This window comes from Phacochoerus africanus, chromosome X (assembly GCF_016906955.1).
Source record: "Phacochoerus africanus isolate WHEZ1 chromosome X, ROS_Pafr_v1, whole genome shotgun sequence".
NCBI classification, from domain to species: Eukaryota; Metazoa; Chordata; class Mammalia; order Artiodactyla; family Suidae; genus Phacochoerus; species Phacochoerus africanus.
In genome coordinates this window covers 16,788,316-16,800,956 of record NC_062560.1, presented here as the reverse complement: position 1 = coordinate 16,800,956, position 12,641 = coordinate 16,788,316, and the positions used below count along the sequence as shown (strand labels likewise).

The window sequence follows — 12,641 nt, the reverse complement described above, 5'->3', positions numbered from 1 at the left end:
TGAACTTCGCAAAATGAAGATTATTTTTGAACTTCACATAAATGGAACCACAAGCATGTACTCTTGTGTGTCTGGCTTCTTTTGCTCAATATTAGGTCTGTGAGACTCATCCGTGGTGCGTCCATGGTGTGGTGTTGTGAGCAGGGGTCATTTCTTTTGTCATTGTTGTGTAGTATACAGGGGTATGAATCAACTACAAGTTATCCACCATCTGGGTCATTTGCAGCATCTTAGCACTGAATTTCATAAGGTCATTGGGATGGGATGAGATCACAGTTAGATTGAGACCTTTATGCCCATTCATCGGCATTTGCCAGAGGCCCGTCAGGTCTGTTTCGCTGAGATGTATATGGAGCTTACTATGTGTCAAGCTAAGGTCATTATAACTGTAAACTCCCTTATTTAGCTGTCATACCAACACTCTGAAGTAGCTCACTATTATTGTTCCCATTAAACACATGCAGAAGCTTAGACACGGATTGGTCTGGTTAAGTCACTGCTTCATGTCACATAGCTAATATCCAGAAGATGACAAAGTTCTGGCCAATGGAACTGGCTTAGATCTTGTCTCTACTGTGTCCCTTGGATGTATTCTACTACAGCACTCAGAACACTGCAGTATATGTCTTCGTTTAGCTCTGTGTTTGCTCCTCTGGCCTATGAGCCTGAGCACAGCATCTGTGACTTATTTTTGCCAGTGTTGGTTCCATTAACAAGCTAGGGACTTTGCTAAATTAATGCTGTGTGACGAGGGCATTTAGTGTGGGGAGCGAGCTCATGGGCACCTTTTGTTCAAGTGCCTAAGAGTTTCTTTTATATTTTCCTGGTGAAAACTGGGAGAGCAAGATCTTTGAGGACCTGGGAAGGAGAGAAGGAAAGGGGGAGAGGAGAGGGGCTCTGTTGCCCATCGTTTGTGAATTAAGCATGCAGACTGCTTAGAACTTTTATATATATATATATATATATATATATATATATATATATATATATATATATATATATATATCTTAAACCAGAGGGGAGAGTGAAGAGGAAGAGCCTAGAGCTGTGCTGACCCAGAGAAATCAAACACCAGCCATGTGTGTAATTTTAACTTTTCTAGAAGCCACATTTGAAAAGGTGATAAAGAAACAGGTGAAATAACATATTTTATTGATCAGAATGTATCCAAAACAATATCATTTCAACATGCGATCAATGTAAGAATTATTAACGACACATTGTAGATCCTTTTTTTACTAGGTCTTTGGATTGTACAACACATGCTAACTCAGATCAGCCACATTTCAGGTGTTCAGTAGTTACCTGGGGTTACCGGATACTGTACTGGGACAGTGTGGGCCTAGAGCCTGGCCACTCAAAGTGTGGTCCTTGGACAAGCAGCCTGACAAATGGAAATTTGCTAGAAACACAGAATCTTGGGCCCCATCCCAGCCTTACAGGCGCTAAAACTTTCCTGTTAAAGGAGCTCCGGAGGTGATTTGTTTGCACATCAAAGTTTGAGAAGCCGACCTAGTGATCAACTGCATTGAAAGGGTATTTTCTAATGAATGGCAGATAATAACTCCCTAACCCTGAAATCACAGCCACGGGGTCTCTCATTAACTTCATTTGTTAACTTGCCTCCTTCCCTCTTTCCTTCCCTCCCTGCCTCACTTCCTTCCTTCCCTGCTTCCTTCCCACTGCCGGTTCCCACATTAAAAAGAAGACTTTTTCAATCAATACTGCAGCTTCTCTCAAATGACAGTGCCAAGCTATGAAATTCTGCCAACTCATCCTTTGTGAATGAAGGGAAGTGGATTCAGCCGCAGTCCTATCTTTCTGCCATTATCCTGTGTTAAATGCCCTTCAATTAGTGCATACTGTGGGTCTCCTGTGAGACCCCCTGCTGGTTTATGTCACTCGTGCATTAACCTCATTGGTTACCAAACATCCCTATTATTAAGCCATTAAAAGCAAGTCTTGTTCACCTGCCAGCCCTTTGGTTTCCTTTTCCATCTCCTGGCTGATTTTCCCAGATGGAATTTTTGTGATTCTCTCCACATCCATCTTCTCTTTTATCTTGCAGGAATTTATTTCCTCTGCAGCCCTCTCTTCTCACTCTTCCTCTCCCTCCACAGTGTGCTTTCTGCAATTTTTTAATACTGCTCTTTCTCCCCAGGAGAAGGTAATTACTTGGTTGAGAACAGGTTGGTTATAGCTGTGTGTGCCTTCACCAAGCTGGAGCCTCGTCAGCAAGGCTGTTTCCAGCTCCTGCTGGCTCAAACCACATTTGGCAAGTCATTGCTTTCCAACCCCATCCAATTGTTTCTGCCAATTTGATGAAATTGCGAAGCAGGTTGCAGTATTGGCAGTTTGAAAATGGATATTGCATAGAGTTATAGAACCATATTTTGGAAATTTGTTTTTGTCTATCTTGTCCACCTTACCTGTTTTTAAAGAGCAATGAGATATAATTTAGAAATGTCTATATAGTATTAAGCTTAAATTTTTTAGAGAGAAAGTTCAGGATGCAGATAAAAATGCTCAGCCCATAGGAATGTGCTTTATTTTTAAGTTGACATTTCACCAAGGAGGCAATGGAAGCTTTCCATTCTGCTCTCCTTGCCCTGGTATCTCATGTTGCCCATAGCAGGAGACACTAACAATGGCCGATGGGCCAAATCGGCCTGCTTCCCGTTTTGGTACAGCCAGCAGCTAAGGATGGCTTTTACGTTTTTTCAATGGTAGGGGAAAAAATTAAAACACAAGTATTTTTGTGACACCTAAAAACTATATGAAATTCAAATTCCAGTGTCCAGAAATCGTTTTCTTGGTCACACGGTCTTGCCATTCATTTATTGTCTGTGGCTGCTTTCACGCCGTAACGGCGGACTGCATGGCCCGCAAAGCCCAAATGTTTACAGATGAAGCTTGCTGACCTTGTGTTACGGGGGCACTGATTCCCAACTTGGGCTGCATCTTGGGGAGGTTTTCATTTGGTTTTTTTTTTGTGTGTTTTTTTTGTTTTTTTTGTTTGTTTGGTTGGGTTTTTTTTTTTTTTTGTCTTTTTGCCTTTTCTAGGGCCACACCCACGGCATATGGAAGTTCCCAGGCTAGGGGTCCAATCAGAGCTGTAGCCGCCGGCCTACACCACAGCCAAGCAACTCAGGATCCAAGCCGCGTCTGCGACCTACACCACAGCTCACGGCAACGCTGGATCCTTAACCCGCTGAGCGAGGCCAGGGATCGAACCCACAACCTCATGGTTCCTAGTTGGATTTGTTAACCACTGAACCACGATGGGAACTCCTCTTTCTTTTCTTTCTTTTTTTTGGGGGGGGGGGCTTTAAAAAATATAGATTCATGTGTCTTAATTGTTTGGGGTGTACCCTAGGATTGGTCATTTAGAAACCTCCAGGTAATTCTCTTTTGCAGCCAAGGTTTGGGACCACAGAACCCGCTATAAAGAGATGCAAAACTTTATTCACTCCTGATGATTTGAGGACCTTGAGAATATTTGCTCCTTTACCGACATGGAAATACTGACTTCACTTCCTCTCCATACTCTTACCGGCCTGTTTCTGATTCTTGCTCAATTGCCTAGTTCTGATTTCTTTTCTTTTCACTAAGTATCTTTTTGGCTTACATGTTTTCAAACACCATTGAAGAAGAGCAAGGGAAACATGGCGAATGATGGTTGCTCCTAATTTAAGGACCACCTCATTGGGGCTTTGGGAATGTATGGTTCCTCTGAGGGAGGAAGGCCATGGTAGCTAAGGAGCGCAAAGCTGAGAAGGTCCCTTCTTCCTTGACCACCTAGCAACATTCTTGTCACCCTCTTCCCACTTCAAGCTTAAGAACTGATGTCTTATGAAACCCTTTCTGCCCACTCCCTACTCCAGGCCTTGCCGAATGGTCCCCTCTGGCCTTTGCATCCCCACTGCAACCCCCAAGGACTTTTCCCCCAGCAGCTGGGACACCAACTGGCATTTACTGGTTTTTCATGCCTGTCTCCTCCCACTAAAATGTTGTTTGAGGGTAGAACCATGTCTTATGAATTTCTGCGGCCCTTCCTCCCAGCATCATGCTTTTTATCCAGCAGGTAACTCAATAAATATAATGAAGGAGGGAAGGAAGTAATGAAGCTCTGTTTCCTCAGAATATCAGGGTGTTTCCTGAAATGTCTTTATTGATACTGGCAGTTGCTGGCTGGAGACGTAGTACGTTGTTGAAGACAGCATCGTAAGGCAAATCACTGTCAGATTAACTCCTGGTTTTAGCAGAAAGCTTTGGTGGAGGACACCAATATGGCAAGGAGAGATACAGGGATCTTTATGACATAGTATCCAATTAAATGAGACCAGCCACCACATCGAAGACCAGAATTTACTGAAGACAGGGCTCTTCCAGGGAGGGGCTCACCAGGGGTCCAGAGTGGGCCCCCCCCCAGGAACTCTGCTTTGCTCAGGAGAAATTCTTAGAAATTACCTGTAGCGAATTCAGCTGACGTCGTACCCATCTTTTGGTCTGAACCAGCTGACTGGATTCCAACTCAAATGGTCAGCTTGCCCACTCTCTGAGTCTTCAGTTCACCTCTGTCTACATCTTGATTTTCTCCTCCAGTGTCCTAAAAACTCCATGAGGTGAGAGATGGTCACTTGATTAACCAGTATATACTTATACAAAGAAAGCATGGTGGGTGTGTGATAAATAATTGTTTGTTGATTGATCAATTGACTGATTAAATGAATGAATGATTGAATCTGCAGGACCCAAAGCTCTAATTTCCTTTATCTACTATGGTGGGTCATGGTGTTGGTATTCAACACTGCCCCCCAACAACCAGACCGCTTCAACTGAGGAATTTAAGTTCCAGATGTTCTTGGGCCCATGGACCCTTAATTGGTTCATAGATAAAATTTGGGGAGGCTGCCACTGTACATGGAAAAAATACCTTTTTATTTTCTCTAATCTTTAACTGAAACATAGCTTTCCCTTAAGGTATGAGTGTAGGCAACAAACCACAGTAGTATATTAATGGGAGCTATGATTTTGTCACAAGTTGAATCCTTTATGCTCATTGGCAATTCAGAATTGTGGTGGTAATTATACCTGCCAGTAGATTTTGTTAGTTAATGTGTTAATAAAGAAGCACACATACTATTATATCATGGATTTATTGAATGACCAAATTAATCTTAATTAAGCTGAATGAATGCATTAAAATTCTAATAGCATTATTTCCAGATAACTGGATTTCTTTTTAATTCTATGTATTTTACTTTATACATTTAAAAAATTCTTTTAAAGGATCCCTAGGCTTCACCACACTGCCAAAGGATTCCCTGGCACAAACAAGTTTAAGAACCCTTACCTAGTTAATGCTGGTTATAGAGGTACACCCAGTTTGTAAAAATGCATCAAACTATACATGTAGTTTGAGGTATATTATCTTCAGTAAAATGTTTTCTTAAAGTTGGTCTGAACCAATCATGGCAATTCCATTATCAATAATTAATTTAATAAAGGGTATCTGTCCCAGTCTGGGCCAATGAGACATAAAGGAGGAAATTCTGCCATGGAGATGGAAAGGAAACAGAGAGAAGTCCCCTCCTGGCATGGTCTTTATTGTGTCTGCATGTTATATTTGGAGCTGCTGTGACCATCCCACAGAGGGGGACAAAGCAGACTGGAGCTGGAGACACAATATAATGTACTTGGAGTCTGCTCTGACTCTGAACACTTTATAATTGGGCTAATGTCTTTTGTCATTGTTTAAGTTAGAGACCAGTTTTCCATTTTACGCAACCCCGTGTATCCTTACTGATGCACTGGTGTGAACACAGAAAGGCAAGCAGTTCTATTCATACCATGCATGACAGCACAAACACAACCATGATTAGTACTCATGAGATTCATTGGATCTTTATCCTCCAGTGCTGAGTATAGAACATTCACCAAGCATAGATGAGGGAGGAGCCTCCTCCAAGCACCCTCAAAGATTCTGCTGTCAGTATGAGGTGATTTTTTAGCTCGTGAACTGCTTTCCTGCTGGCTACTGATCTCCTGTTCACACCACGGAGCTTGGTTGACCACCCATGGACAACACCCTGACTGACCACACAAGTGAGCTGCTAGAGGGCCCTATTCAGAATCCATTCAATTCCCTTTTGTGACATTAGCATTACCCAAACTTTGATCTTCTTCTCTGGTCCCTGCAGTTGGAAAGCTGCTGGACATACTCTATCATAGCAACTGTATTAATCTTTTTGAAGAACCAAATTTTGGCTTCATTGATTCTTCTCCATTATTGTCCATTCTCTGATTTCCTTTCTTACATTTATTACTTCTCTCTCTCTCTACATTCTCTAGATTTTATTTGTTGTTCTTTAATAACTTTTTGAAGTGGATACATAGATCATTGATTTTCAGCTTGTGTTTCCTAATACATACTTTTAGTTTTTCCTCAGTGTACTGCTCTAGCTGCATCTGTAAGTTTTGATATGCAGTATCTTTCCTTATCTTTAGTCCAAAATGTTTCTCATTTCCATTTGATTTCTTTTTTAAAAGGTTTTAATTTTTTTCTATTATAGTTGATGGATAATGTTCTGTCAATTTCTGCTGTACAGCAAAGCGATCCAGTCTTTTTCTCATGTCATCCTCCATCATGTTCCATCACACGTGACTGGATCTAGTTCCCTGTGCTCTACAGCAGGATCTCATTGCTTGTCCACTCCAAAGGCAATAGTTTGCATCTACTAACCCCAAACTCCTAGTCCATCCCACTCCCTCCTCCTCCCCCTTGGCAAATACAGGACTGTTCTCCATGTCCATGAGTTTGTTTCTTTTCTGTAGATAGGTTCACTTGTGCCATACATTAGATTCCAGATGTAAGTGATATCATATGGTATTTGTCTTTCTCTTTCTGATCACTTCACTTACTATGAGAGTCTCTAGTTCCATCCATGTTGCTGCAAATGGCATTATTTTGTTCTTTCCTGTGGCTGAGTAGTATTCCTTTGTGTATATATACCCCATCTTCTTAATCCATTCATCTGTTGATGGACATTTAGGTTGTTTCCCTGTCTTGGCTATTGTGAATAGTGCTGCAGTGAACATGCGGGTGGCATGTATCTTTTTCAAGGAAAGTTTTGTCCAGATATATGCCCAGGAGTGGGGTTGCTGGGTCATATGGTAGTTCTATATTTAGTTTTCTGAGGTACCTCCATACTGTTTTCCATAGTGGTTGTACCAGTTTACATTCCCACCACCAGTAAAGGAGGGTACCCTTTTCTCCACACCCTCTCCAGCATTTGTTATTTGCTGACTTGTTAATGATGGCTATTCTGACGGGTGTGAGGTGGTATCTCATAGTCATTTTGATTTGCATTTCCCTAATAATTAGTGACGTTGAGCATTTTTTCATGTGCCTGTTGGCCATCTGTATATCTTCCTTAGAGAAATGTCTATTCCGGTCTTCTGCCCATTTTTCATTTGGGTTGTTTGTTTTTTTTGCTGTTGAGTTGTATAAGTTGTTTGTATATTTTAGAAATTAAGCCCTTGTCAGTTGCATCCTTTGAAATTATTTTTTCCTATTCTGTAGGTTATCCTTTTGTTTGTTTGTTTGTTTCCTTTTCTGTGCAAAAGCTTGTAAGTTTGGTTAGGTCCCATTGGTTTATTTTTGTTTTTATTTCTGTTGCCTTGGGAGACTGACCTAAGAAAACATGGATACAGTTGATGTCAAAGGATGTTTAGCCTAAGTTCTCTTCTAGGAGTTTGATGGTGTCTTGCCTTATGTTTAAGACTTTCAGCCATTTTGAGCTTATTTTTGTGCATTGATGTGAGGGTGCATTTTTATTTCTTCTTTGACTCATGGATTTTTTAGAAGTGTATTGCTTAACTTTCAATCAGTGGTGAATATTCTAATAATCTTTTTCTTATTGATTTCTCACTTAAGATCATTATGATCAGAGAATATACTCTAAGTGATTTCCATCCTTTGAAATTTGTTGAGACTTGATGACCCAGTATCTGGTGAATTTTGATAAATGTCCCTTGTGCATTTATCAGAGAATTGAAGAATATGTGTTTTGTTATTATTGGCAACTGCCCCTGTTTTGAACCTCTCTCCATACTTTGTTATAGTTTTGACACTTTCATCTTTTCAGACTTTAGTATCATCTGCAATGGGCCTTCCTCCTGAGCACTCCCCCAGCTCCAACACCAAGGCCATTGAATGCCTCCTCATCCACGTGCAGGTGAGTTGCATGGAATTCAGACAGCTAGTGCCTTTTCTCTAGATCTTAGCAGGCAGTTAGGGACAATTACCCTCATTAGCACTCATATCTAGAAATGGAGCAATATAGACCTTAGCACTCAGTTCTAGAAATGGAGCAATGTCATGAAAAACTACTTTGCTTCCAAAGAAAGTGATGCAAATATCCACCTCCCAGATAAAAACATGCTTACATATATACACATAGTTTCTGGCTGGGGGCAGGTGGCAAATGTCACAAATGACCATGGAGGAGGTTTGCTCATGTATCACTGCCATATATGCCAAACATACTACACGTGGCAGCAGCCACGTGGTCATTGCGAGTGCCTCTGGGTGGCTGTTACATTGAAACCTAAAATAAACTGAAGTAAAGGTAGATCCTCCATATATGTTTTCCACAGTCAGAATAATTTAGGATAAAATATGCATCAATGAGTCAGTGCTTAAGAGACTAATTAGGGAAGAAAGATGAGAGAGAGAAAATAGATGACAAAAGAGCAGTATTCTGCCTAGGGTGATGATGAGACAGAGGCAAAGCAAATTAGGGGGTCAAAACTTCCTTTCTATGGAGGCAGATGTATGGAAGACAGGTTCTTGATGTGCATGACCGTGGAGACCTCAGATCAGAATCAAATCTCTGTGATCCTGACTGAAAGGACTTGGGAAGGGATGATTAAGAAATGGTTCTGGGCAGTCAGGGATTTTCCCTCCATGGTTGACACACAAATTCACTTCTCTCGCCAGGTTTAGGGAGCAAGCAGTTAGTCCGGGGTACCAGTGGATCTTCCTAAGGAGAAACTTAGAAGAGAGAGATTAACGTGATGTACTCCAGACTCCTTTGCTGCAGCTGGACTTGGGGCTGCAAATGGTATTTGCTATCTTCATGCTCCACCATCCTTTCTAAATTCCCTTCACGCTCAGCTACCATCTCTGCTGATCTTGAGGGCTTGTCTGGTAACGTGATCCAAAACCTCATTCCTGAGGAGAATAAGCCTTGGTAACTATTCCCTTCTCGGAGTGAGGTTGATGCACATGTATATTTGCAACCAGTCAGGCAAGGGAGTACCATGAGGTACGCACACGGATCACCTGGGTGCCACGTATGTTCCCACTGCCCCTGATGTGTAAAAGTAGCCCAACATTCTCCTGCTGATCCTACAGGTCAGTTGCCCCTGTAGGATGGTGACACCTAATTGGCCTGCTGGACCTAGGACACAAGGGAGCATTAGGTGTCCGGGAGGCAGGTGTAGCTTGCTGTGTCTTCTGAAGGGGGACTTTGGTGGCAAGAGTATGCCTCCTTTGGGACATCCTATTCAAGCAGAGCCATAAGTTGAAGGGGTGGGAAGCACGAAGTCCTCTAGTAATGGCAAGTGTAATCCCTCCTTCCATTTCTTGGTCCACAGATCCATGTACTTTTCCTGGGGGGACACAGTGCCATATAAATACCCCTGAATCCTGGAGGATGGTACTATATCCTTGCCAAGTCTTATCTCTGAGCGGGCACTTCAGATGTACCTTCAGCAGGCAATTCTATAGCTCTGTGATAGCCAGTTGTATTCTGAGTGGTACAGTATGTAACACAGCCAGTGGATTCCATGATTATGAAGCCACTCCCCTACCTCCTGTGCTGTGAAATGAAGTATCCTGGTTAGATGTTGTGTTATATGTGATCAGGCATTCTGTAAGCCCCTGTATGGTGGGGGTGGTTGGGGCTCTGCAGGTGAAGACAAACCTGTATCTGGAATAATTATCTATTTCTGTGAGAATGAACTGCTAGATTTTCCAGGATGGATGGGTCCTAAGTGAAGTCAATTACTGTCAATTTTCCTTAAGGAAAAGCACCATATTGGAGACTCAGCATTGATCTCTGGTGCTAGCAGGTTAGGCAACTGAGATGGCGATAACAGATTCCTATTGGGCCCCTGCATGACCTCCGTCTCTGCCACCAGGGCTACTCCATTTTTTCCATTGTGTCAGTTCTGTGGTGGCTGATTACAAAGGCTGGATGACATTAACTAGTCAGATTATTTGGTCTACTGGATTATTCAGTGCCTTGTCCATGGTGGATGCTTTCTGGTGGATGTAAAGTACCAACTCCCATATGTCCATCTACAAGCCAGAATTAGTAATCAGGCTCACCCAAGCACAAGGGTGTCAAGAAATATATTCCAACTTACATGCTCAGAAAACAGAAATCAGGAAATATTTGGAGAATAGCAGTAATGACTACCACAGTCTGCATTTGTTATAATCTGCTTGAAGGGCCTCAAGGCATGTTCTTTCTCTAATATTCTACAGTGTTTTAGTGAAAGTGAATGTTTATTTACAGCTTTCTTTCTGCCTAGAATCCAAGCAGTTTCCTTAGGACTGGGCTCCAGACAATATAGCTCTTGAGTTTTACTCAAACGCTATTCCCTTATGCTTTGTTACTGGTAAAAGCATGTTATTCCTGGTGGTTTTTGTCCTGTTGGGGAGGGATTTTTTTTTTTAAAAGCAGCTGTTCAATACTCATGCAAATAGGTTTCTGGCCAGCCCACTCAACCAATCTACCAGTCACGCCCATGCACATCTGAATCCCACTGAGACACAAGTCTGGCCTCCCACCATGCTTATATTACTACTTATATTTTTTTGGTCCTCGGTTGATTCTCTCCCCAGCTACAGAATAAACTTCGTGAATGCTGAGACTGCATCTTCTTTCTCTTTATAGCCCCAGCTCCTAGGATAGTGTCCTACCCACTTAAAATGCTTTGTGAGGTGGTTGGTGGTGATGAAATGATTCTAAAAAGTAAACAAATCAGATTTTATATAAAGATAGCCACCCATACAAATAATTCAAAGCAAACAGTTCAAGGATAAATAGGACCGAGAATGCTTTTTAGCCAGGGTGGCCACTGCTCCGACCTGCAGCAAACAGAGCCTCTGCCAGTTAGAGGGCCTGGTTGACATTTTGTGTGGCTAATACTCAGAGGCTTGCAGCTCCTCAGGAAGGCTTTATTGAATCTGAATCCAAGAGAGCAGGACAGCCTTAGCCCAGTCTATGTTAATTAAAGAGTATAACCATTTTATTTTATGTGCAGGACCTTAAGGTGCTAAAGGCTGCCATTTTCCAGTTGAAAAAGCCAGTCTTTGGGGCCCTTGCTTTCTATTTTTATTCCTTTCTCTTTTGACTTTTACCTCCAACCCAGAAGCAAAGCCAAAACCAAAATGCTTTCTATTTGGGGAAATCAAGAAATTGTTTTTATGTTTTGTTTTATGGCCCAAACCTATATATTACTGGCTGCCAAAGCATTATTTCTCCCAACACACTCATCATTCATAGCTACAGGGGCACAAATATTCCAAAATAGTATGTAATGTCTGTTACACATTTAGGTGCATAAATTTTGGTTGTCAAGATGTTGATTTAATAGAAACTTATAGGTTCATTGTAGAATATTTTTAATGCGTTGGTTTATTTAAAAAAAGAAAAGCGTGTGGTGTGTGCGTTTACTTCTCTCTTCTTGGAAATGTTATTTCTTTGTGATATAGTCTGTATTTATTTATCATGGCTGGGTAAGTAGGCTTAAAGAAAATTTTGGCAGTAGGCTTAAAGAAAATTAAGGAAAAAGCATTTATTCTCTTAAGAGCCAGGAAGTAAAGCATCTTGATTTAATATCCATCGTGTCAATAATAAACCCCCAAATCTCAGGTCCAGTTACATCAGGCATGTAAGTTGAATATGGAATTTCTCATTTTAACGTATTATTTCTTTGGGACTATAATCATAGACATTGGATTAGCCTCCTGAGAATTCAGGTTTGTACCAGTCGGTATTATTTTGAGTATTTTTAAGTTTTAATTTGAATTTTTAAAAAATTTTTAGTGCTTTTATTTTTTTAGTTTTTTAAAGATTTTGCCTGTTTTAATCTTTTTTTATAATATAATGATTTTTTTTCCATTATAGCTGGTTTACAGTGTTCTGTCAATTTTTTAGTGCTTTTAAAAATGTAGTTTCAAAAAAAAATAAATAAATAAAAATGTAGTTTCTTTCTCTTTCCCTTCCTTTCTCTCATTCACTTGCTCTTGTCCTCAATCTCATTCTAGGTGGTGTTTAATTAGTTCACTGTTACTGATCTCTACCACTGAGTCCCTCACTGGTTTTAGCGGAAACTTGCTTGCAAAGAAATATAATCACTCCTTTTGGCTATAAAGTGACCTTGGCCCAGTAAGATTATCCTCAAGGAGAACTAAGGTGTTCCTCAGGTGTCACTAAAAATAAGTTGTCTCTACCTGTTTTTTTAGTACCATTGTAATACTTTCAAGCTCCTGAAATCAAAGTTCAAGTTTTTTATCCTCATGTAGGTGGTCCATAATGAAAGTCAGGATAAAAACTGTAAGA

At 41.0% G+C, this 12,641-nt stretch overlaps 1 protein-coding gene across 3 annotated transcripts in view; it reads left to right on the top strand.

Moving 5' to 3' along the window:
* RAI2 (retinoic acid induced 2) overlaps positions 1-12,641 on the top strand; it is a 378,829-nt gene that overhangs the window by 155,797 nt on the left and 210,391 nt on the right. The window contains exons 1-2 of one of the 3 annotated variants that reach the window (XM_047765172.1): positions 8,155-8,240; positions 9,005-9,128. The exons of 1 other annotated variant lie outside the window; for it this stretch is intronic. The gene's annotated coding sequence lies outside the window, so the exon portion shown is untranslated. Of the gene's footprint in view, positions 1-8,154; positions 8,241-9,004; positions 9,129-12,641 lie in introns of those variants that run through there. One more of the 3 variants, XM_047765173.1, reaches the window with a different exon arrangement.